General features: G+C 42.1%; 1 protein-coding gene across 2 annotated transcripts in view; it reads left to right on the top strand.

The window, feature by feature from the left end:
* FGF1 (fibroblast growth factor 1) overlaps nucleotides 1–25,229 on the top strand; it is a 70,824-nt gene that overhangs the window by 7,375 nt on the left and 38,220 nt on the right. For both annotated transcript variants that reach the window (XM_058173377.1, XM_058173378.1), the window contains exon 2: nucleotides 17,893–17,938. The gene's annotated coding sequence lies outside the window, so the exon portion shown is untranslated. The remainder of the gene's footprint in view (nucleotides 1–17,892; nucleotides 17,939–25,229) is intronic.

Here is a 25,229-nt window from a genome sequence, read left to right as displayed (position 1 = left end):
GACACCCTCGTGTCCGATAACGGCCCACAGTTCACCGCAGCATTATTTGAAGGGTACCTGGCTGAAGAGGGCATCCGACATGCCCTCTCAGCGCCGTTCCACCCTGCGTCGAACGGCCTTGCTGAACGTTTTGTTCGGAGTGCGAAAGAAGCGCTATCACGAAGCGGCCCGGGCGATTGGCAGGCACAGATCGACGCATTCCTAACCGTCCAACACAGGACCCCCTGTGTGGCCACCGGCCGCAGCCCAGCCGAGCTATTAATGGGGCGGAAGCTACGGTGCCCGCTAGACCGGCTACACCCGAACTACGTGCAGGACGGGTTCAAAACAAAACCAGATAGAATCCGGAATTAAACATAGGAGACTCAGTGTGGGCACATAATTACAGCGACGGCCCAAGCTGGAAGAGGGGAAAGTCATAGACAAACGGGCCCCAAATCTTACCTAGTGGAAATAGACGATGGCAGAGTTTGGAGGCGCCACATAGATCAATTAAGAAACAGATTGAGCGATAAGGCAGAATTAGGCGAGACCAGCCCTGACTATGATTTAATTAACCCCACAGCTGACTGGAGCCGAGAACAAACAGAAAGCGTAGAACCAAACAGAGACTTATCTGAGTCAGGCGAAGTCCAGCGACACCCTCCGGTCCCTCTAGAGGACAGCAGGTCCGAGCCGGCAAATAATCCAGGGCCGGATGGCCGGGAGGAGGAGCTCAGAGGAACGAAAGATCCCTCCGGCAAGCTCGACTCAACTCCAGAAAGTGAATTGCGCAGGTCCGGGAGAGTCAGGAGACGCCCCACGTACCTGCGGGACTACGTAGAGAAGTAATATGTAAATATTGGCAAAGTGCCTTCTGGGAGGGAAGGAGTGTAATGTATTACTGTAAGTTTTGGCGGGAGTTTTAGGCGGGAAGTATCTCGCTTCTGATTGGATGCAGCCTCTGGCTGAAGTGTATATAAGGAGAGGTTTTTCTCCAGAGTTTTGCTGGGTCACACTATATTAAAGAGCTGTTGTCACTAACCTGGTCTCCTGCCTCGTCAATACCCAAACTTAACAGTTTTATCTTAGTTTTAATTCTATTAGGCCATTTTATAATTAGTTTTTAATATGTTTTTAATTTTTGTCTATGTTTATGTTGTTTTATTTGGCTGTAAACCGCCCTGAGTCCTTCGGGAGAAGGGAGGTATAAAAATCGAATAAATAAATAAATAAATAAATAATTTGTTTCAATGTTATTATGCTGAAGAGAATTGAAACCATTGTACAGTAAGTGATCCAAATAGAATCAAAGAAGCATTCATGTTTCCGTTCTAAATTTCCTTTATCCCTTTATTTCTTTTATCATTTCTTTTTCTAATAAAAAAAACACAGCAGAAAACGTATATAATTTAGAAAGAAAAATTAATCTGAGGTAAATACATCTTGGTGTATACAGGTAGTCCTCGACTTACAACATTTAATGACTATTTGAAGTTACGACGACACTGAAAAGAGTGACCATTGTGACCATTTTTCACACATATGATGATTGCAGCGCCCACATGGTCATATGATCAAAATTCAGACACTTGGCAACTGACTCACATGTATGATGGTTGCAGTGTCCTGGGAGGGGTGTCATGTGATCACCTTTTGCAATCGTCTGGTAAGCAAAGTATAACGGAGAAACCAGATTCACTTCACAACTATGTTACTAATTCAACAACTGCAGTGATTGACTTAACAAATGCAGCAAGAAAAGTCGTAAAATGGGGCAAAACTCAATTAAAAAATTTCTCACTTAGCAACATAAATTTTGGACACAACTGTGGTTGTTAGTTGAGACCACCTGTATAATATTGCATTAGATTTCCTCCCTTGGTGTAGGCAAAGTCATCTCTACAGCATTCCACAGAAGGCTTCCGTTTTGGAAGAACTGAGTGTTTTAATTATGTGCTGGCAGCGGATTAGAAGGTGACAACAAGGAAAGGGTTCCGTACCCCTTTCCTGAACTTTCCCAACCCTCCTATTATCTATGGTCTTCCAGTTGTAAGAATTGTAAGGGAATCAAAGCCAAGAAGGAGGAATGTATCTCTAGCAGCTCTCCTTTTGATTCCAAATCCATCTGAACATGACCTCTGTCCAGGGATGGGCTTCAAAAATCTTAGCAATGGGTTTGCTGCCCCATTGCTGGATGGGCGTGGCCATGGTAGGCGTGGCCTAGCCAGCCTCCTGCACCACAGTGAGGGGGCCATTTTTTGCCCTCCCCAGGCTCTGGAGGCTTTTCTGGAGCCTCCAGGAGGGTGAAAACGGCCACCCCCGGCCTCCCGGAGGTCCTTTGGAGGCTGGAAATGACCCATTTCCAGCCTTCCAGGACTTCTTGGAGGCCCCTATTTTGCTCTCCCAGAGCCTCCGCATGAGCTCTGTACTGACCTGGCATCCAAAACGGGCCACACTGAGACTCCTGGGAGGGGAGGGGAGGGCAGGGCAGGGCAGGCCCAGCTAGGCGTGGGATTTGGGGGTTTATCAAACTGGGCAGAACCCCCAGCAGCCCATTCCTGCCTCTGTCCAATCTTCCCAACATCTTGTACTGGGCCTTTCTAGTGTCAGAAATGTTGATAAAACAGTTTCAGAAGCAAATGGAAGAGGCCAGAGGGAACAATCTATGGATTTGATACTTCCTGTTTTGAGTTTGGAGCCCGCAATCAAAATCACCCACCTATGCATGCATTCTTAATTAAGCCAACTTTAATTACATATTTAACTCAAACATTTTTTTTCAACTCACAAGGATAAGGCTACTTATAGTCCTTTTTTTTTCTCACAAGGATAAGGCTACTTATAGGGTGTGTTAAGCTATCTCCTCATCTTCTCCATGGGTGGAAACTGAACTACTTCCTTCATAATATCCAGAATTGAAATTGTAATATAGATAGTGGTGTTTCTTTGTCCTCAGTGATACCTTTGAAAGAATATAGAGGCCATAGGTCCATGTGTAAAAACTACAAAGAATCTTATGTTAGCCAAAATATGAAGACGTGTAATGATACAGGCTTTGGGAGAAGTATAAATTATCAAATTATTTTGTTCATTTATTTACTTTAATGTATTACTTTCTATGAAATGATATCTCCAGATGGTTTATTGGTATAAAATTAAGGAGTATTAAAATACAAAAATAAAATACTTAAATATTATTTAAGATACAATATGTCAGGTGCAAGTAATCAGGAACCAGGACAAAGCTCAAACTACTACAAGTTTGAAATCATGCTACCTACACACAAGAATCTGAACTACTAAAGTCAAGGCAAATTGGCGCTAGATTGGAGTCAATGGAATTCATGGGTGGCTGAATTTAGGTCTCTTGTGGGAGCGTAGTGACTCCAAACTGATGATATATTTTATCCCGCCCTTGGGCTCAGCCTCATCAACAACACTATAATTTAAAAAGCAGTGTGCGGCAAAGAGGGCAAAACCAAGCAAATTCACAACATTGAAAGACAAAGACAACATTGAAAGAAGAGGCCAAGTGAAGAATCAGATTTTATATGTATGTATGTATGTATGTATGTATGTATGTATGTATGTATGTGTATGTATGTGTTCTTTTATTATAACACACACTCTGACAAACACAGAACATACAACATGTAAATATATCCTATTTTTTAAACAACGTTTCCTAGTGGTCTTCTTTCCTTTATACCTTTCCCCCCATACCTCATTTACTGTTATATTTTCTTCATTGTCCCTTTTTCTTCATTTACCTTTTATTTTTTAATGCTAACAGCTTTACTTCTATACAATTCTATATATTTATTATATCAGATTTATAGTCAGATTTTCAATAGGCATCCAAAAAATGTAAGACCTTCTGGGTTTGGGTGGAAGGAACATTCCAGAGTTCTATAAAGAAAATCTGCATGTAAACAAATAAAAATTTATACTTTATCATTTCGCAGTGAACAAGGAAAGATTTTCTTTGAGGTTCTTAACAATCAATCATCGATACACAGAAACTGAATCCATGTATCCTCGCCCCAAATCGCATATGAGCTTATTGGTCAGAAGTAAACTTTGAAACTAGCTTGGTACCTAATTGATAATAACATTATAATAAGTAACAAGTGAACAATGAAATTAGGTGGATAACTGCATATCAAAGTGAAAATGGTCAGGGGGACATGTATAGCATTCACCTGTTAGTGTTTTATGTAAAATCCTTTATCACCTTGAAAACGTAATTTAATAAGTAATTTAAATGTCATGGTTTTTCATTTCTACTATATAGTTTGTATACTTTTTTTAAAAAAATAGCGGGCTTTGCTTAAGTTCCCAATTTCATCTGATTTTTATGTCCTTGTTTTGTGAATTTGTTGGGGGATCCTGTTCTGAGTGATAAAGTAAAACTCAATTGTGAAAAAATGAACTTCCCAGTTATATCCTGAAAACAGTGTTTTTAACTTGTATAGCAACGTTTATTAATTAGGGTTGCACCCTTTTTTTCCCACCTGATGTTTTTGCAAGGGCTGCAATTAGCAATGTTGAATGCACAAGTATTAGTCCAGGTATAGTAATTTCATAGTTCCATAGTTCCTTACGTAATCTGCATTCCTGAGCATTAATTAAGCTCATAAATCTCAGTTATAAATTTCAGTTATAGTGTCTTGTCTACTTGTAGGTTTTGTGTGGAATTGCCTTTGATAACATCTTGGAAATTAACATATCAGTTCAACTCATCAGAAGAATGAGTCACTGAAAAGCAAGTTATGTCAATGCTCTTATCATCCATCCAAGTAGAGGGTGCTAAACTTGGGAGGGTCTTGAGGCTGCTGTTGTAGATTTATGACTTTGATAAATACAGGTAATCCTTGACCTAGGATCATTCATTTAGTAACCAAAGTATTCTGCATCTGCATCTGTCATCTGCACCTCTATAATTGTCTGGTTTGGTTCTGCAACCCAACAAGACAGACACAGACTTCAGAGGATAATTAGAACTGCAGAAAAAACAATGGCTACCAACTTACCTTCCATTGGGGACCTGTATACTGCACAAATCAAAAAGAGGGCTGTGAAAATATTTACAGACCCCTCATATCTTGGACATAAACTGTTTCAACTCCTACCCTCAAAACGATGCTATAGAGCACTGCACACCAGAACAACTAGACACAAGAACAGTTTCTTCCCGAACACCATCACTCTGCTAAACAAATAATTCCCTCAACACTGTCAAACTACTTACTAAAGCTGCACTACTATTAATCTTCTCATTGTTCCTATCACTCATCTCCTCCCACTTATAACTGTATGACTGTAACTTTGTTGCTTATATCCTTATGATTTATATTGATATTGATACTGTTTCCTGATGGCTTATTTGTACCTTATGACTATCATTAAGTGTTGACCCTTATGATTCTTGATGAACGTATGTTTTCTTTTATGTACACTGAGAGCATATGCAGCAAGACAAATTCCATGTGTGTCTAATCACACTTGCCCAATAAAAATTCTATTCTATTCTATTCTATTTTGAAACAATTTGCATATTATTGGAGAAATCCCAATAATATCCTAAAGGCATGTCAACTGAAAGTTGTATTTGCATCCTCTTGAAGGAAGCTTCCTTCCACTCTAATAACTAAAATCAAAGGATAATGAATAACCAATTATTCACCAACACTTGTATGTCACTTGTAAGATAGTCACTGAAAAATATATTTAAGATAAATTATGATAAATATAATAAAAGCTGTAAATGCGTGCTTATCCATTAATTTTTATGTATGACACTGCAGTATTTCTTTTTCTGTCTATTCCTTATATAAAGATAAACATGCTCATTTAAGACTGTCCTTGTTATTTCTGGTAGCAGAACTAACACACTTTTAAAGAATTTCTCTTAATGGTACAATAGGTCTCAGAGAAAGAAAATCCTGTTGATCCACCTCATGGCTCCTTCCTTCTGGTACCAATTCTGCAGGTCATTTCTAGCAAGAGTCATAGGACAGTTGTTGTGAAATGAATTTAAAAGCCATCTTAGGAATTGCACCCATAATAAGAAAAATAACATGCTATCTCCTTCCTTAAATACATAAAAGAAAAGGAACTTCCTTACCATATCCATTTTATTTAAGTCAGCTATAAACAGATTTCTGTATCTTTCAATGCCATGCCAAAAAATCAGGTTCATGCTATGGCCAGACTTAAAGAATAAAGAATTGATTGATTATGGGTGAGTATCAACATTCTGATAGGGATGCAGTAACTCAGTGGCTAAGATGTTGAGCTTGTCGATCGAAAGGTTGGCAGTTCAGCGGTTCAAATCCCTAGTGCCCCGTATCGGGGTGAGCTCCCGTGACTTGTCCCAGCTTTTGCCAATCTAGCAGTTCAAAAGCACGTAAAAAATGCAAGTAGAAAAATAGGGACCACCTTTGGTGGGAAAGTAACAGCATTCTGTGCGCCTGTTTTCTCTCTTTCCCCACTTCAGACCCACGAGCTGGCCTTCAGACAGTGGATTCATGTCTCTTATCAGTCCTGGCAGAGAAATCGCAGCTGCCTGCCAAAGTTCAAACAAATGACTCACATAGCAAGACTTTCAGCTCTTTTTGAAACGGATCAGCTAAACTTTGCTTCCCGTAGAGTGAGAGCAGTCCCAAAGCTCCTTATATATCCTGTGGGGTGGGGCTCCTGCCCCACCCTTCCTTTTGATGACGCTGCCTCTCTAATCTTCTGAAGCGCGGGTCAAGCCAAGCTTGATTATTATTATCAGCTGGGTCTGAAGGCATAGCCTGGGGAAGGGAGGAATCAGGGGATGATGGCCTCATTATGTCCTCCGATTGGTCTGGTTCTGGCTCCTGGAGCTGAGCCAAAGGAATTGGTGCTCCCGAGGTAAGCCTTACCGGCCCTTCCCCCTCACTTTCTGAGTCACTTTTGGGCATGAGGCCAGGTTCAGGGGCTGGAGTCACAACAGCGCCTTTGGCATTTAGTCATGCCGGCCACATGCCACAGAGACATCTTTGGACAGTGCTGATTCTTTGGCTTTGAAACGGAGATGAGCACTACCCCCTAGTGTCAGGAATGACTAGCACATATGTGCGAGGGGAACCTTTACCTTTACCTTTTATCAACATTCTTCTCAGCATTGGAGCTTTCTCTAGTGAGCTACAGTAGGTCTTCACATAATGTGTTAGACTTCACTCTATGATAATTCTCATTTGTGCCTTGAGTGAAAACTCTGGATTGTTTAGCGATCCATTTGTTCTTCCTGTTGTTGTTTTGTTTCTTGGTTATCCGTGGTATTCTCAACACCTTATTTCAAACCTACTAATACTCTTTCTATCCTGCTTCTTCCAAATCTTCCAAATCCAACTTTTGCTCTCATAGAGGATTCAGAGAATACTATTACCTGGACTTTTCTAATCTTTGTAAGTATAGACATATCGTAACCTCTTTTCCAAGGCCTTTGTGGCTGCTGTACCAAACACTAATATGCAGCAAATTCCTTCCTTGACTGCTGTTATCTTTACATTTTTGCTTGATTCCAAAAGCGAGAAGTTATCTACCATTTCAATATCTTCATTGTCTATCTTTAATTATTTCTCCTTAACATTTGCTTCCATTCCAATGCTCCTCCGTGTGTGTGTGTGTGTGTGTGTGTGTGTGTGTGTGCGCGCGCGCTGAATAGTAAGCCACAGGATTTTTTGACTGAAAGCATCAAATGCCACTCCTTTTAAGTTGGCTGATGCCTAGGATGTCAATGTGCAGTCAATTAATGTCATCTTTCCCTAAACTGAACTTTCCCATGTCATTTGTTCTGGTTCTTGATATAAGATTCCAGCTTTGGATTTTGGATTTCCTGCAGTTACACCAGCAACTGGATGCCCTGAAGGCATTAATCTAGGTATGAAACACCATTATTATGCTGAAAACGTCTCAGCTCTTTCTCAATAGCTGGACCTATTTCAGTCACATTTCAGTCTGGAATTTAGACCAGAACAACATTAGTGACAAGAGTAGCTATCTCCAGCATCACCGTATACTCTAAATCGGGGGTCCCCAATCCCTGGACTGTGGTCCACTATCGGGCCATGGCCTGTTTGTAAACGGGCCATGCAAGTGGCTGGCCAACGCACTTCCACGCATGCGTGCAGTTCAACTTGCATGAGCAGCGGGTCAGCACCTTTGCGTGTGTAGCTCAACTTGTGCAAGCAGTGGGCTGGCACTGACCCTCTCAATCTCTAGGATCATCACATTCAGCATTTTTCTGCCTCCATTCCAGTTAATTAGTTGCTACTTTCTAGCAGTTAGTAAATATGGTGGCTAAGTGGTATAGCACATTTTCTGTTGGCAGTATCCAGATTCAGTTTGGAAGTTTCAAGTGTATTTGAGGAAAACATCTAGACAGCTTAGAGCCTAGATGACCTCTAAGGTCCCTTCCAACCCTGTTACTGTTACGTTATGTTATGTTTGTCAGTATCAAGCAGCCTTTCCTACCTTCATAGAAGTTGTAGGTTGGGAAACAGATAGTATCATTCATTCATTCATTCTTTCATTCATTCATTCCAGTCTGACTCAGTAAAAGAGTCAGAATTGCTGATCCATAAGATAATATAAGATAATATAATATTTTATTAAAAAGACTTGGGAGATAGAAAGTAAAACATATCAGAAGTAGTTACATGCCCTCCTTAAATAGTTAAGCATCTTCAGAGAGACAAAGACCTGTATCAGACTGCCCTCGATTTTGAACAATGTGTAAATTACTCGAGATGTTTTTTGGCCCTTCCCAACATTAAACAATCTTAATGGTAACAACAACCACATAAAATATTACACGGTGTTGAACAAATGCACAGGGAACATAATTATTATAGCAGCTGGTATTACAGGATAGGCCTATGGGGGTGGGAAGAAGCATATCAGGAACAAATCTGCCATATGATATAGATTGTTACAGTCTATATATGCAGTAATTCATAAATAAATAAGATACACACCCCAAAGTCCAGTATTTCTGGTAATCTCGTGAGATATTGTAATACAAGTGAGTATTAGTTCACAAAGAGATGAGGGTTATATGCACATGGAAGTTCAAACATATATATGTCTGGAATGCATAATGCAATTCAAAATGAGTTATAAATGTTTCTTATTTACATAATTAATCTTGGGCACTTTTTGAGAACTGGATTTGAAGTTCTGAGAACTGGTTCAGCAGGTGTAATTGTAGCGGAAGACCAATTTTAGGTTTGTATTTTTTCTACCTTCTGTCCCGATTAATGCATTAATGCATTAATTAATTTCAAAAAGTCCTTAATTAGATTTCTCAAAAATACAACTAGGAAGATAAATTTAGCCTATCTTATCTCCAATTCCCATCCTCATTTCTCATTCTTTGAAGACTAACCATTTTGGATCAATTACGACTTATAATTGAAAGGCCTTCAAGTAAACATATTGTTTTCTTTATTGTTTAACTGATCCCAAATTACAGGATGAAGCTGCAGGCAAGTATTGTAACCACTGACCACCAGTCTTTTCTGTCTATCATGCAGGGTTGAAGCATATCCTGTCGAAGTACTGTCCCGGTGTTTGGAAGCCGTACGGGTCTGGATGGGGAGGAACAGGTTCAAGCTCAATCCCTCCAAGACGGAGTGGCTGTGGATGCCGGCACCCCGATACAGTCAGCTGCAGCCGCAGCTGACTGTTGGAGGCAAGTTATTGGCCCCAAAGAGGGAGTGCGCAACTTGGGTGTTCTCCTGGATGCACGGCTGTCGTTTGAAGACCATTTGGCGGCTGTCTCCAGGAGAGCCTTTCACCAGGTTCGCCTGGTTCGCCAGTTGCGCCCCTTCCTCGATCGGGATGCCCTATGCACAGTCACTCATGCTCTCGTTACCTCCCGCCTGGATTATTGCAATGCTCTCTACATGGGGCTCCCCTTGAGATGCACTTGGAGGCTTCAGTTGGTCCAGAATGCAGCTGCGCGGGTGATAGAGGGAGTCTCACGTAGCTCCCATGTGACACCTCTCCTGAGCAGACTGCACTGGCTTCCTGTTGCCTTTCGGGTGCATTTCAAGGTTTTGGTTACCACCTTTAAAGCGCTCCATGGCTTGGGGATTGGGTACTTACGGGACCGCCTGCTGTTACCTCATGCCTCCCACCGACCCGTACGCTCGCACAGAGAGGGTCCTCTCAGGGTGCTGTCCGCCAAACAATGTCGGCTGGCGGCCCCCAGGGGAAGATCCTTCTCTGTGGGGGCTCCTACTCTTTGGAATGAACTTCCCCCTGGTTTACGTCAAATACCTGACCTTCGGACCTTTCGCCGCGAACTGAAAACATATCTGTTTGTTCACGCGGGGCTTTCTTAAATTGTCTAGATTTTAAATTTTAAATTTCATTTAAGTTTTAAATTGGGGTTTTTTAGATTTTTAACCATTTTAATTTCGACCACACTGTATAATAAGTTTTTTAATTTACTTTTAATTGTACATTGTTTCTTTTTACCTTGGCTGTACACTGCCCTGAGTCCTTCGGGAGAAGGGCGGTTTATAAATCTAATAAAATAAATAAAATAATAAATAAATATTCATCAACAAGACACTTACTATGCTCCTACTGTTTCTGTCTTGCTGCCATTAAATAAAACCTAGTCCATTATCTCTTAGTGGTATAGCACATTTAGTTTGCTGTGCTGATATTCCTTCTCCTTCTGGTTCCTCTTTGATTTTCTGCCCTCTCCAGTGAGAGAACAAAAAATAATCGGGATATATCTTCCTTCTTTTTTCTTGATGGTAATTTCTATTGAATTCAGAATGAGACAAACAAATGGACAACGCATTTCAGCAGTAGCAAACTGGAAGAAAAAGACAAGTCAACTGAGAACCTCTTCCCCCCACAACTCTCAACATTGGGAATCAAAACTGCAAACTACTGAATAATTAGAAAGATAATGGACACCAATATTAGACTGTAGATGTTCATTGAAATGGTTATGCTTAGCTTCTGGAAGACTTTGTAATAAAATTCCATGTGTATGGAACTTTACTGTGTATAACTTTTCTTGCTTTGGTGGGAACATGAAGATATTTGTACAATGTGTATATGCATTGAATACAATAGATTCATTGCATATATGTGTTGTACAGATATCTTTAAGTATATCAACCTCTACTGTTCTCTTTCTGCATGGATCTACATAGGCTTGCCAGACTAAACATCAAAATACAATATCATTATAAAAATATTATTATATATGATATGATCTCCTTGGGATTATATTGCAAAGAGCAACAATAAAACTGAAAAATGCAATCATTTGAACGTTTAAATCTAGAAATATAAAGGTCTGTGTTTAGATCACAACCTACAAATAGAACTTTTGACCAATCATACTGTAATGTATTTGAACTTTAGGAGGGAAATTTGGGCGGGAACATGCACGTTGCTGATTGGCTGATGCCTCAGCCAAAATACTATTTAAAGAGGGGTTTTGCCTGTTGGCTTTTGCTGGGATCACAATAAACCAAAGAGCTGTTGTCACTTGTATCGTCTCCTGCCTCTTCATTGCCCGAACTTAACATTGGCGACGAGGGTGGGATGTTGAGGCAGTGAGACTAGGAAAAGAGCTGAAGGAGTAACGGATTTTCAAACCCAGCCAGTATCAAGGACGGATACATAGCGATGTCTAGCTATATGCCGCCAGTGCCATTTGACCCAGCCAAGGAGAAATGGGGGTCGTACATGGCTCGTTTCGAGTGCTTTCTCGAAGCGAATGAACTGCAAGGAGTCTCGGATAATCGGAAGCATGCTTACTTCCTGAGCCACTGCGGACCAGAAGTCTTCGATACCGCTGAATCGCTGTCGGAACCAACGCCGGTACAGTCGGTGCCATGGCAAACGCTACAGACGACACTACGAGCACACTACATGCCGGTGCCATCAAAGTTTGTACAACGGTTCGAGTTGAGGCAAAGGGTTCAGCGAGAGGGCGAATCGATAAGCGTGCACATGGTGCGTTAAGGAAAGCCGCAAACCACTGTGAGTACAGAGATTTGGAGGACTGTTTGTTAGAACAACTCATTTGTGGGATCAGGGACATCCGACTACAGAGGCGGCTGCTGTCGAAAAGCAACCTAACCCTGGCGATAGCCCTGGATGAGGCCAGGGCACACGAGATGTCCACCAAAGCGGCGGAAACCTTACAAAAGCCAAACAGGCCAAATGTCGTGGTGAAAACAACGCCAGTCCACAGCGAGGAAATCCAGGCCGAATCGGAAGGTGAAGAAGAGGAAGAGGTTTTCCAGGAGGCCGGAGAGAGGCGACCGGGACAAGTGCGGAGGGCAACACCAACGACAAAATTGCAGGTTCAAAGACGCAATTTGTCGGCGGTGTGAAAAGAAGGGACACATAGCTCAGGCCTGCCGAGCCCCTCAACCTTCCCGCCAAAAATTCAAACCAGCCAATCAGCAGGGTGCCGGATCAGCAAAATGGCCAGGGATTGGTCCGTTCAAAAAAGGCGCGAAGTTGAATCAGACCACTGTAAGAGTGGGCCACACATCAACACGGCTAGAAAAGAAGATATTCACCAAGACATACATCGAAGGAGTGCCGTGTAAGATGGAGGTGGATACCAGCTCATCAATCACGATTATGTCTTGGGACACCATCGCGAGGGACCTGCCAGACGTCGTGAAATGCCAGCTGCAAACCCAAAAGCTGAGAGTGCAAGACTACCAGGGAAACTGAATCCCTGTTCGAGAAGTCACGTCCATCAGAGTGAAATATGGACATTTCAAGAAAACCCTGCTGATCACCATCGTAGATGGAAACCTACCCAGTTTGCTAGGTCTGGACTGGACTGGGCATGGAAGTAACCGGGGTTTACAGAAACGGAGTCAACCTGAAGGATGAATTGCTGAAAGAATTCGAGGACATCTTCCAAGACTGCCTGGGCAAGTACGTGGGGACCCCCATCTCATTCAATTTGGACCCCCAGGTGGCCCCTATTAGATTAAAAGCTAGGAGGGTCCCGTTTGCCCTAAAGCCAAAGATTGACAGGGAACTAGAAAGACTAGTAAGCCAGGGAATACTAGTCCCCGTCGACCATGCAAAATGGGAGACACCAATAGTGACCCCAGTCAAACCGGACGGATCAGTCCGGATTTGCGCTGACTATAAGGCAACGCTTAACAAAGCCTTGCAAAAGAGTGCATACCCTGTTCCAGTAGTGCAACATTTGTTAGGCCAAGGACAGGTTTTTGCCAAACTCGATCTGGCTCAAGCCTACCAACAGTTACCAGTAGACAACGACACAACTGAAGCGCAGACGATTGTCACACATCGAGGCGCTTTTAAATGCACTCGACTTCAGTTCGGAGTTAGCGTAGCCCCCGGGTTATTTCAAAACCTGATGGAACGGCTCCTACAGGGTCTACTGGAGGTAGTCCCATATTTTGACGATGTATTGGTGTCAGCCGAAACCTTAGAAGAGTTAGGGATCAAACTACGGAAAGTCTTGAGCATATTCAGGTCTGCGGGACTTAGGGTTAAACTCAACAAATGCCAGATAGGAGTTGAATCTGTAGAATTCCTGGGATACCGGATAGACAGAGAAGGCATCCACCCAACTGAGAGCAAAGTGCGAGCCATTAGAAAGGCTCCTGCTCCAAAAAACAAGACAGAATTACAAGCATTTTTGGGGCTTGTCAACTTCTATGCGGTATTTTTAAAAAATAAGGCAACAGTAGCCGAACCGCTACATAAACTGCTAGCGAAAAAAACTGTCTGGACTTGGGGCAGGGTTGAGGCTAGGGCATTTGAGAGCATTAAGAATCTCTTGTCCAGCGATAGCCTCCTAATCCAGTACAATGGGATGCTGCCATTAGTGCTAGTTTGTGATGCATCGCCCTACGGGGTAGGGGCTGTTCTCAGCCATAGGTTACCAAACCCTCAGAAGCCCCCATAGCATATTTTTCCCGCACAATGTCCGCAGCAGAAAGGAACTACAGCCAACTAGACAGGGAGGCCTTGGCCATAGTTTCTGGGGTTAAAAAATTCCACGAGTATCTTTTTGGGCGACAATTCGAAATAGTCACAGACCACAGACCATTGTTGGGACTCTTGGTGGGAGACCGTCCGACACCGGTTGCACTATCACCCAGGCTGACCCGTTGGACTATTTTCCTGGCAGCATACTCGTACAAACTGTTCCACCGCCGGGCAAGGATTGGGACATGCGGACGCTAAGTAGATGCCCCTTGCCAGAGACTATTGAAGACCCGACCCAGGGACGCCCGTCTTACTAATTGACTCTTTGGACTCTGGCCCAGTCACATCTACGGAAGTGACTAGGGCATCTTACAAAGACGTTGTCATAAGAACTGTGATCGGTTGGGTGCAGCGGGGATGGCCCACTGCACCGGGGGATCGGTTCAAAGACTTTGCAAAAAAACGTTTGGAACTGTCGGTACAAGGGGGTTGTCTGTTATGGGGGGATAGAGTGGTTATTCCGGAGAAATTACGAGGGCATGTGTTGGAACTATTGCATGTGGGCCACCCGGGGATTGTAAGGATGAAAAGCCTAGCGAGGAGTTACGTGTGATGGCCACAAATGGATAAAGACATTAGCGACCGGGTAGGGAAATGCCAAGCATGCCAAGAATCAAGGCCACTCCCCCAACAGTCCCCATAAGGGATTGGGAGAAACCCCAGGATCCTTGGTCCAGGATCCATATAGATTTTGCCGGGCCGTTCCAGGGGCAGACCTTTTTAATTGTGGTAGATGCCTACTCGAAGTGGTTAGAAATTTTGCTCATGAAAACCACAACAGCGGAAGCCGTAATCACAGTATTGAGGCATCAATTTGTAACACACGGGTTGCCCGACACTCTAGTGTCCGACAACGGCCCACAATTCACCGCCACCCAGTTTGAGGGGTACTTAGCTGAAGAGGGCATCCGACATGTCCTCTCGGCGCCTTTCCACCCAGCGACGAACGGATTTGCAGAACGTTTGCACGAGTGCCAAGGAAGCGCTATCTAGAATTAGCCCAGGAGATTGGCAATCCAAAATTGATACCTTCCTGGCAGTCCAACATAGAACCCCTGTGTGACCACCGGCCGCAGCCCATCAGAAGTTATTGATGGGTAGAAGACTCAGGTGCCCCTAGATCGGTTAAACCCAACATACTCCCTGATGGGTACCAAGGTACAAAGGAAAAACCAGAACAATGACAACAGGTGACCCAGTATGGGCACATAAGTATAGTGAAGGCCCAGCGTGGCTAAAGGGAACAATTATAGGAGTAACAGGCCCAAAATCCTATGTAGTGGACATGGGGGATGGCCGAGTGTGGAGACGCCACATAGATCAGTTAAGAAAAAGAGTACACAATAACCCAGAAACCGAACAGCCAGACCCTGACTACCCAATATTTGAACCAACAGCTAGCTCAACCCCGAGGCGATCGGAAGACTTAGCTGAGCATGAAGAAGTCCAGCGACGCCAACCGGCTCCACCAGAGAACAGCAGGAACGACTCCGCCAATAATCCAGGGCCGGATGGCCCGGAGGAGGAGCTGGGAGGAACAAACAGTCCCTCCGACCAGCTCGACTCAATCCCAGAGAATGAATTGCGCAGGTCCGAAACGGTTAGGAGACGCCCTGTCTACCTGCGTGACTACGTGGAAAAATAACATGCAAATTCTATGTAAATAGTGGTGCAATGCGTTCTGGGAGGGGAGGAGTGTAATGTATTTGAACTTTAGGAGGGAAATTTGGGCGGGAACATGCACGTTGCTGATTGGCTGATGCCTCAGCCAAAATACTATTTAAAGAGGGGTTTTGCCTGTTGGCTTTTGCTGGGATCACAATAAACCAAAGAGCTGTTGTCACTTGTATCATCTCCTGCCTCGTCATTGCCCGAACTCAACACATACTATTCCAATTAAACCAAGTTCACATGAATGAAAAGAGGGGAATCGCTGCCTTGAGATTCTGAGGAAAATGTCAAAGTTCACAAGAAACAGTTTTCCTTGTGAAAAAATTAAAATTTAGGATGGGTGGGAAAACAGCCTCCACATCATCATATTTGACATAGCAAAAGAAGATAGTTTATGTCTTATGTTTTAAGATCACAAACAAGTACACATAATCTGTGGAGCTTTCCTTCTCCCGGTTATTTATTTTTTTATTTGAATTTATATCCCGCCCTTCTCCGAAGACTCAGGGGGCTTACACAGTGTTAAGCAATAGTTTTCATCCATTTGTATATTATATACAAAGTCAACTTTTATTGCCCCCAACAATCTGGGTCTTCATTTTACTTACCTTATAAAGGATGGAAGGCTGAGTCAACCTTGGGCCTGGTGGGACTTGAACTTGCAGTAATTGAAAGCAGCTGTGTTAATAACAGACAGACTTAGTCTGCTGAGCCACCAGAGGCCCTAGTTAGTGAGAAAGAGAGCCACTTAGCTAGTTAAATGTTACCTGCAAAGAAGATCCAACATATAGCTTGCAGGGGGTTTTTTGTTGTTGTTTTTGTGCTGTACGTGAGTTGACTCCAGTAGATTCCTGGACAGGTCCTTCCAGTTTTCCTGGCAAGATTTCAGAAGTGGTTTGCCATTACCTCCCTCTTAGGGCTGAGAGAGATAGACTGGCCTAAGGACTTCCAAAGGCTGGTTTAGAACTCATGGCCTTCCAGTTTCTAGCCTGATTCATTTAACAAGAGAGAAAGGCTCAAAGAGATGAATGCATAACCCTTTCCCATTATTCCTCTTCCATTTTTGCCACCAGAGCCTTACATTTGTTTCTAGATATGACTATATATAACTTGGATGTTGCAGCAGGAGGTGGGGAATCAAACACAGCATACAGAGTCCCAGGAAGGAATTTCTATTTGCAGAACAGCCTATTTCATAAGTGACAAGATGCATTGCATCCATTTACAGGATTTAATTATAAAAGGACCCAGAACTAAAAGTACTGGCAACTCAAGCTTATAATTTTGTTGTCCAGTGTTAGAATACTGAAAACCCTTCATTTACTCTTTTGCTTTTTGTGGAGGTGTCTGTGAATGTTTGTTTTGGTCAAGAGAATAGGGGTCACTGCAGCTTCCATGACTTACTCTAAGAAAATGAGGAAACACAATCTTCAAGTAAACAACTGGTTTTTAAAAATTCAATGCCATTTTTTGTAAACATAATTGCCATTCCCATTCATAAATACAGATTTCCCCCAGTTATTTTAATTTGCCAAATTAAAATCCTTCCTTCCCATATTGTATTTCCTTTATGAAGGAGGAGGAGGAGGAGGAGGAGGAGGAGGAGGAGGAGGAGGAGGAGGAGGAGGAGGAGGAGAAATTAACTCAGGAAAAGAGGACTGGACAGGTCTGAATTCATGGAATGTGTCCAGGGTAGAGAAAAAAGGAGTATTTCAAGAAAATAATAAAAATAAGTTTTTAAAAATTAAATGGTATTTTTCAATTGATATCATCACAAGTCTATGGATATTTTTTTCAACTGAAACTCCAATTTCCCTTTAAGCATAACATGGCTATATATATTAAATCTAGAAATTGAGTTCAAATGATTGCATTTTTCAGTTTATTGTTGCTCTTTTTTGCTCTAATATTGATCTCAAAATAGTACCAGAAAAGTAATTCATGGTCCATACAATCATTTTTATTTATATATTTGGGTTATATCCTAACTTTTCTTCTGGAAGTTCATGTATACAGCACTTCTTCCTCCATTTTTCTCTCCTAAGCATCTCTATGGATATTTTGTGCTCAGAGAAAGTCACTGCCCCATATACTATCGCCAAGCCACATAATTCCATTTTCTATCTAATGTAATTGTCTTCTGCAATATACCTTCTTATATTTATTCCTATCCCATTATAGGTTACAAAGAAGAAGTATTCGGTGTGAAATAAAGATACAAGGACTGGTGAGTAAAAATGAAACAAGAATGAACATTATCAGTACCATAACAAATGTTACATATGTACCCTTTTTTCTCACTGTGTTCTGAATTAATCCTTCTAGTAATGCTATCATCATCATCTTCATCATCATCATAATTTGACAACAATAGTTTGGAATTCTGCAATGCATTTAACAGCATTTCTTCACCATCACTTGCCATTCTTAATTCTGAAATCATTTTCAGGTTTTAAAATTAAAAAAAACATATATACATTGGACTTGCAGATCTCCTTTCCCTCCATCGCTGACCATATCCCATACTGCTTGTTATACTCAGAGAGCTTTCCACTTTCCTTGGCAAAAGAAATTTGGGGCCGCTTGGTACATGTCGCCTAAAGAAGCACAATTGCTTTGTGTCTAAAAGTCATAGTTTTAGCTGCATATTCCATGTGTTAGAGAACAGTTTGGGACAACTCATTGACTGGGTTCACATATTACATTAAGTCATCATATGTATTGTTTCTTTTGTTTTGATGTTTATTATGTTGTTCGAATCCAGCCTTTGTTTGGAATCTGTGCCCTCATGTTACACTTTGATGATTTTTATGTATCAAAGTAAGATAATGTTTTATATATTGGATTACCTGCAATCAATTTTAAAATATGTAAAAGTAGTTGAAAAGGAATATCAGGATTATCTTCTCCATATGTTCAGTAATGCCGTGTCTTCCAGACACCCTCATTTTATCTCATCAATGATGAAATAGAAGGGGAATTTGTCAAATTTGCAGATGACACCAAGCTGGCAGGAATAGCCAACACTCCAGAAGATAGGCTCAAGATACAGAAGGATCTTGACAGATTTGATCACTGGGCCCTATCTAAAAAAAGAAAAGAAAGAAATTAACTGGTGAAAAAAAAGTAAGGTTCTACATTTAGGCAAGAAAAACCAAATGCATAGATATAGAAGAGAAGAGATAATACCAGGCTCAATAGTAAAAACTGCGAAAGGGATCTTGGAGTTCTAGTGGACAATCAGGTTTAGGACTTTTCGCCTCCTACCCTTGGCCATGCCTGCTTCTCTGCCAGGCTTTCGCCTTCGGGGATTCTCCTCTAGCTTTTCTCCTCAGCTGACATGCCCCTGCTCATTCGCCACAGCCAATCAGCCACAGTCCCTCCATCCCACATGCTTCAGCACAGCCCATTCGACGCCACTATTAGTCTCGGGTTTTTTCCCTCCTGGGACAGATAGCTGCCAGCCAATTGGCTAATTGCCAATGCTGGCAGCCAGAGGCCAGCTTCATCCAAAGGAGTTTTTGTTTCAGGTGGGTATCCTAGCCTTAGAAAGAGAAAGGGAAGGAGGAAGGGAAGGGAGATGGAGAGAGAGATTGTCAGCATTGCCAACTAGCCGATTGGCTGGTGGCTAACTGTCCCAGGAGGCAAAAAACCCAGGACTAACAGTATGGCATCGAATGGGCCGTGCTGAAGCATGTGGAACAGAGGAGCCATGGCTGATTAGCTGTGGCAAATGAATGGGGGCATGTCAGCTGAGGAGAAAAGGCTAGCGACAAAAGTAAAAAATAACAAAAAAAGCTTCTTCCAACATGTTAAAAACAAGAAAAAAGTCAAGGAAACAATTGGCCCATTGCTGGGAGAAAGTGGCAAGAAGATGACAAGCAACAGGGAGAAAGCAGATCTACTTAACTCATATTTTGCATCTGTCTTTACACAAAAGGAAAAAACAATCCAACCTATCAAAAACAGCACTACAAAAAACAGATTAGAAACACAAGTTAAAATAGGGAAGAAAATGGTAAGTGAACACCTGTCTACCCTAGACGAGTTCAAATCACCAGGACCGGATGGATTACACCCCAAGGTTCTGAAGGAACTGGCAGACGTGATCTCAGAACCACTGAACTATATCTTTCAAAGATCCTGGAGCACAGGGGAGCTGCCAGAGGACTGGAAAAGAGCTGATGTAGTTCCCATCTTCAAAAAAGGAAAAAAAACAGATCCAGGAAACTACAGACCTATCAGCCTGACCTCAATACTGGGGAAGATTCTGGAAAAGATAATCAAGCAACGAATCACCAAACACCTAGAAGCAAACAAAGTAATAACCAAAAGCCAACATGGGTTTGTCAAAAACAGATCATGCCAGACTAATCTTATTGCATTCTTTGACAAAATGACAAAATTAGTAGACCAGAGGAATGCTGTCGATATAATTTACTTGGACTTCAGTAAAGCATTTGATAAAGTAGACCATAACCTACTACTAGATAAAGTAGAAAAATGTGGGTTAGACAGCACCACCACCAGATGGATTCGTAACTGGCTGACAGCACTCAACGTGTAGTCCTCAATGGAACTACATCCACATGGAGGGAAGTATGCAGCGGAGTACCCCAAGGCTCTGTTTTAGGCCCAGTACTCTTCAACATCTTCATCAATGACTTGGACAAGGGGATAGATGGGGAACTCATCAAATTTGCAGATGACACCAAGCTGGCAGGAATAGCCAACACTCCAGAAAATAGGCTCAAGTTACAGAAAATTACTTGACAGACTTGAACATTGGGCGCTATCTAACAAAATGAAATTCAACAGTGAAAAAAATAAGGTTCTACATTTAGGCAAAAAACCCAAAATGCACAGGTACCGTATATGTGGTACCTTGCTCAATAGTAGTACCTGTGAGAGGGATCTTGGAGTCCTAGTGGATAACCATTTAGATATGAGCCAGCAGTGTGCAGCAGCTGCTAAAAAAGCCAACACAGTTCTGGGCTGCATAAACAGAGGGATAGAATCAAGATCACGTGAAGTGTTAGTGCCACTTTATAAGGCCTTGGTAAGGCCACACTTGGAATATTGCATCCAGTTTTGGTCGCCACGATGTAAAAAAGATGTTGAGACTCTAGAAAGAGTGCAGAGAAGAGCAACAAAGATGATTAGGGAACTGGAGGCTAAAACATATGAAGAACAGTTGCAGGGACTGGGTATGTCTAGTTTAATAAAAAGAAGGACTAGGGGAGACATGATAGCTGTGTTCCAATATCTCAGGGGTTGCCACAAAGAAGAGGGAGTCGGGCTGTTCTCCAAAGCACCTGAGGATAGAACAAGAAGCAATGGGTGGAAACTGATCAAGGAAAGAAGCAACTTAGAACTAAGGAGAAATTTCCTGACAGTTAGAACAATTAATAAGTGGAACGACTTGCCTGCAGAAGTTGTGAATGCTCCAACACTGGAAATTTTTAAGAAAATGTTGGATAACCATCTGACTGAGATGGTGTAGGGTTTCCTGCCTCGGCAGGGGGTTGGACTAGAAGACCTCCAAGGTCCCTTCCAACTCTGTTGTTATATTATATTATATTAAAAGCTAGAGGAAAATCCCAAGGTGGAAGCCTGGTGGAGAAGCAGGCGTGGCCAAGGGTAGGAGGCGAAAAGTCCATGGGGACAATCACTTAAATATGAGCTAGCAGTTTGCTGCAGCTGCCAAAAAAGCCAATGCAGTCCTAGGCTGCATGAACAGATGGATAGAATCAAGATCACGTGTTAATACCACTTTATAATGCCTTAGTTAGTAGGATCGCACTTGGAATATTGTATCCAGTTTTGGTGCCATGATATAAAAAAGATGTTGAAACCCTAGAAAGAATGCTGAGAAGAGCAAGATGATTAGACGACTGGAGGCAACAGTGGGTGACAGTGTTCCGATATCTCAGGGACTGCCACAAAGAAGAGGGGGTCAAGCTATTCCCCAAAGCACCTGAAGGCCGGACAAGAAGCAACGGATGGAAATAATCAAGAAGAGAAGCAACTAGAACTAAGGAGACATTTCCTGTTAGTTAGAACAATTAATCAGTGGAACAATTTGCCTCCAGAAGTTGTGGGAGCTCCAACACGGGAGGTTTTTAAGAAGAGATTGGAGAACCATTTGTCTAAAATGGTATAGGATTTATTGCTTGAATAGGGGGTTGGACTAGAAGACTTCCAAGTCCCTTCCAATTCTGTTAATTTGTTATTCTGTTATTTTGCTCAGTGAACAGCCGAGTCCATTAAGGCAGAATTAAAAAGGAGAAAGAACAATGTGCAGGCTTGTATTACCTGTTATCAGGGAGGAAGTTCACATCATAATTATCTGTTCTTCCTGATATTGACGCAACAGGGATAAGATAAAATATTTTGAATAGCCTGCAGAAATAACAATATAATAACTCATGATTAATTGTTTCTATCACCCAGATCTTCAGAAGGATGCCTGCAAACATGATTTAGCCTCTCCTCCTTGTGATAACAGCATTATAGTTAGGTTAGGCCAGTGGCGAAATCCAATTTTTTTGTGGGTATAGCTTGGTGGGCGTGGTGTGGCTTGGTGGGCATGGCAGGGAAAGGATACTGCAAAATCTCCATTCCCACCCTACTCTGGGACCAGCCAGAGGTAGTATTTGCCGGTTCTTGGAACTACTCAAAGTTTCCACTACCGGTTCTCTAGAACCTTCTGGATTTCACCCCTGGGTCAGGCTGTCCTAAAACCTTAGGCTCAAATAATGCCCATTCTCCATGTCTTGGCTCATTAGTGTGAAAAATAGAATCTAAAGACTAGATCTAATACCAGATCTTGTCATTGGAAAATGGAGATGAGGGGGAAATGTGATTCTTTTCATTTGGCTCCATTTGGACATTAGTTGTTTTTTGACTGGATTAGCAGGGCAAGAAACACCTGGAGATTAAATATATCCTGTTTCAAGCTCTGGTCTCAGTGTACAGGATAAATTCTGAGTGAGTGGTTGATTTGCTGACCACAAATAACTGGCCATTATTTATATTTTCAGGCAGACCTAAAAAGTGAAGCAGAGGAAAAGGGACAGAATGGTGTCTAAAAACGGCATGGTGAAATAAACCTATTAAATGCCCTGCCTTGGTCCAGAGGGGATTGTTGTTTTTGTATGGGCTTATTTTCCTGCAATATGGAGCAGGAGGAAATGGCTAACTGCTTTTGTAGGAGGTAATTCAGGGCAGGATTTTTGTGCTACGGAAGCCACACCTGCAGAAAACACCAAACAAACCTGAATTGTATTGCTTTTGTGGTCTGACATTTATGTATATGTAAAAAAAAAAAGAAAGAAAGAAAGAAGAAGCAGACAAAACAAAGGAAAGTGATGGGAAGATCTGGCCCAATTAAGTACACCAGGGTCCCCTCACAGAGTTGACTTATTTTGGATTTCTATCACGCTTTCTGTTTCAAAATATTTCAAAACCCAGACCTTCCAAATCAAAATACTGTCAAAACATTATCATTTTGCTTAGCAATTATCACAAAAATGATAATGAAATAAAATACCCTGGGCTGTAATATTCCCAGAAAATGTTTAAGAACCGGATAACAATCTAGAGTTGTCGAGAAGTTTCATAAGAAATAATTGAAAAATATATAAAGATTAACTTATATGGAGATTGAGCCAGATTCCATGTCACATATCACAAATGGCAATGCAACAATCCTTGGGCAGAAGCCCAGGAGCTAAATGATTCATTAGATTTTCTTCTTTGAGGTTACTTAGAATGCCACGACTCCAGAGGAAGAATTCAGCAATTCTTTCCTTGCAGATAGTTCCTCGGCTTTTATTTCTTCAGTGTTAGAGCTAAAGATGTTCAGTGCCAGCGAGAAAATGTAGAGAAAATCACTGGGCTTTCCTGCTGTGTGTATTGTGACCCAGGCACAACACACACATACCCAGGCACAACACACACATACCCAAGTAGGTAGTAGGAAACTCAGTCAGTGAAAAAACAAACTTTATTCGAACAGCTGAGAATAGAATAGAATAGAATAGAATAGAATAGAATAGAATAGAATAGAATAGAATAGAATTTTTTATTGGCCAAGTGTGATTGGACACACAAGGAATTTGTCTTGGTGCATATGCTCTCAGTGTACATAAAAGAAAAGATACCTTCATCAAGGTACAACATTTACAACACAAATGATGGTCAATATATCAATATAAATCATAAGGATTGCCAGCAACAAAGTTACAGTCATACAGTCATAAGTGGAAAGAGATTGGTGATGGGAACGATGAGAAGATTAATAGTAGTGCAGATTTAGTAAATAGTCTGACAGTGTTGAGGGAGTTATTTGTTTAGCAGAGTGATGGCCTTCGGGAAAAAACTGTTCTTGTGTCTAGTTGTTCTGGTGTGCAATGCTCTATAGCATCGTTTTGAGGGTAGGAGTTGAAACAGTTTATGTCCTGGATGAGAGGGATCTGTAAATATTTTCACGGCCCTCTTCTTGATTCGTGCAGTATACAGGTCCTCAATGGAAGGCAGGTTGATAGCATTTATTAGTTCTAATTATCCTCTGAAGTCTGTATGTATGAACTACTTCATACTCAGCATAGTTCAATTAAATTAAAGCAAATTCCTTCCAACACAAATTCCTCAGTCCTATCACCAACCTTGGTCCAATTAGGCAAACTGCCAAAGGCCTTTCTTGGCAAACGTTCAGAAGACACCGATAAAAAATAAATGTCAGAAGACGAAGCTATCAACGTTGTTTTCTGGCAAAGCCCAAATGCTGTTGCTCATCTTTAAGCCATATGGGAGGGGCCAATCATCTCTTGGCCCTACTCCCAAGTCGTCCTCTTTGCTTGAGCTGCTCTTGCCTTCTGGCAGCTCTTCTCATGTGTGCATTAGGAACAGGCTCCTCAGAGGCTCCTCCTGTTCTTCTGCCTCACTACTGTCAGGCTCTGGAGGCTCTGGAGTCCACATCTCACTCCCTGATAGACCTGGCCCCATCTCAGCCCCCAACACAGAGCCTTCATCCGGGCCTTCCCCAGCCTCCAGGACTTACCCACGCTCCTCCCCAGCCTCATCGCTGTCTGACTCCACCGCCAGTTCCACAGGCTGTTGGCGGACCACAGCAGTGTGCCTTGAAAAGCTCTCTTGAAGGTTGGAAGAACACCTGGGCAATTTTGATTAAAACATGGGATCTGTTGAGATCCAAAGAATCCCATCACAGAAAATTGGTTTAGATTCTAATAGATGTTACCTTTCCTCTTCTTTTCTCTTATGACATTAATGAAGATATATCTGTCCTTTGTCCCAAAAAAACTTTGGCATGGAACTTTGTCCAAAGTTGTCCAAAGCACTTTGAACCAAAGAACTTTTTCTACACAACATTAGCATATTGTTTCTCCTTTTATCCTTGTAACTGAGATATAGTAACAGGCCTAAGTGTAACTATTTAGCTAACAGCAGAGCAGAGGTGGGTTTCAGCAGGTTCTGACCAATTCTGGAAAACCGGT

The sequence above is a fragment of the Ahaetulla prasina genome, chromosome 2 (assembly GCF_028640845.1).
Source record: "Ahaetulla prasina isolate Xishuangbanna chromosome 2, ASM2864084v1, whole genome shotgun sequence".
Classification (NCBI taxonomy): Eukaryota; Metazoa; Chordata; class Lepidosauria; order Squamata; family Colubridae; genus Ahaetulla; species Ahaetulla prasina.
This window is presented reverse-complemented; position numbering and strand designations above follow the sequence as displayed.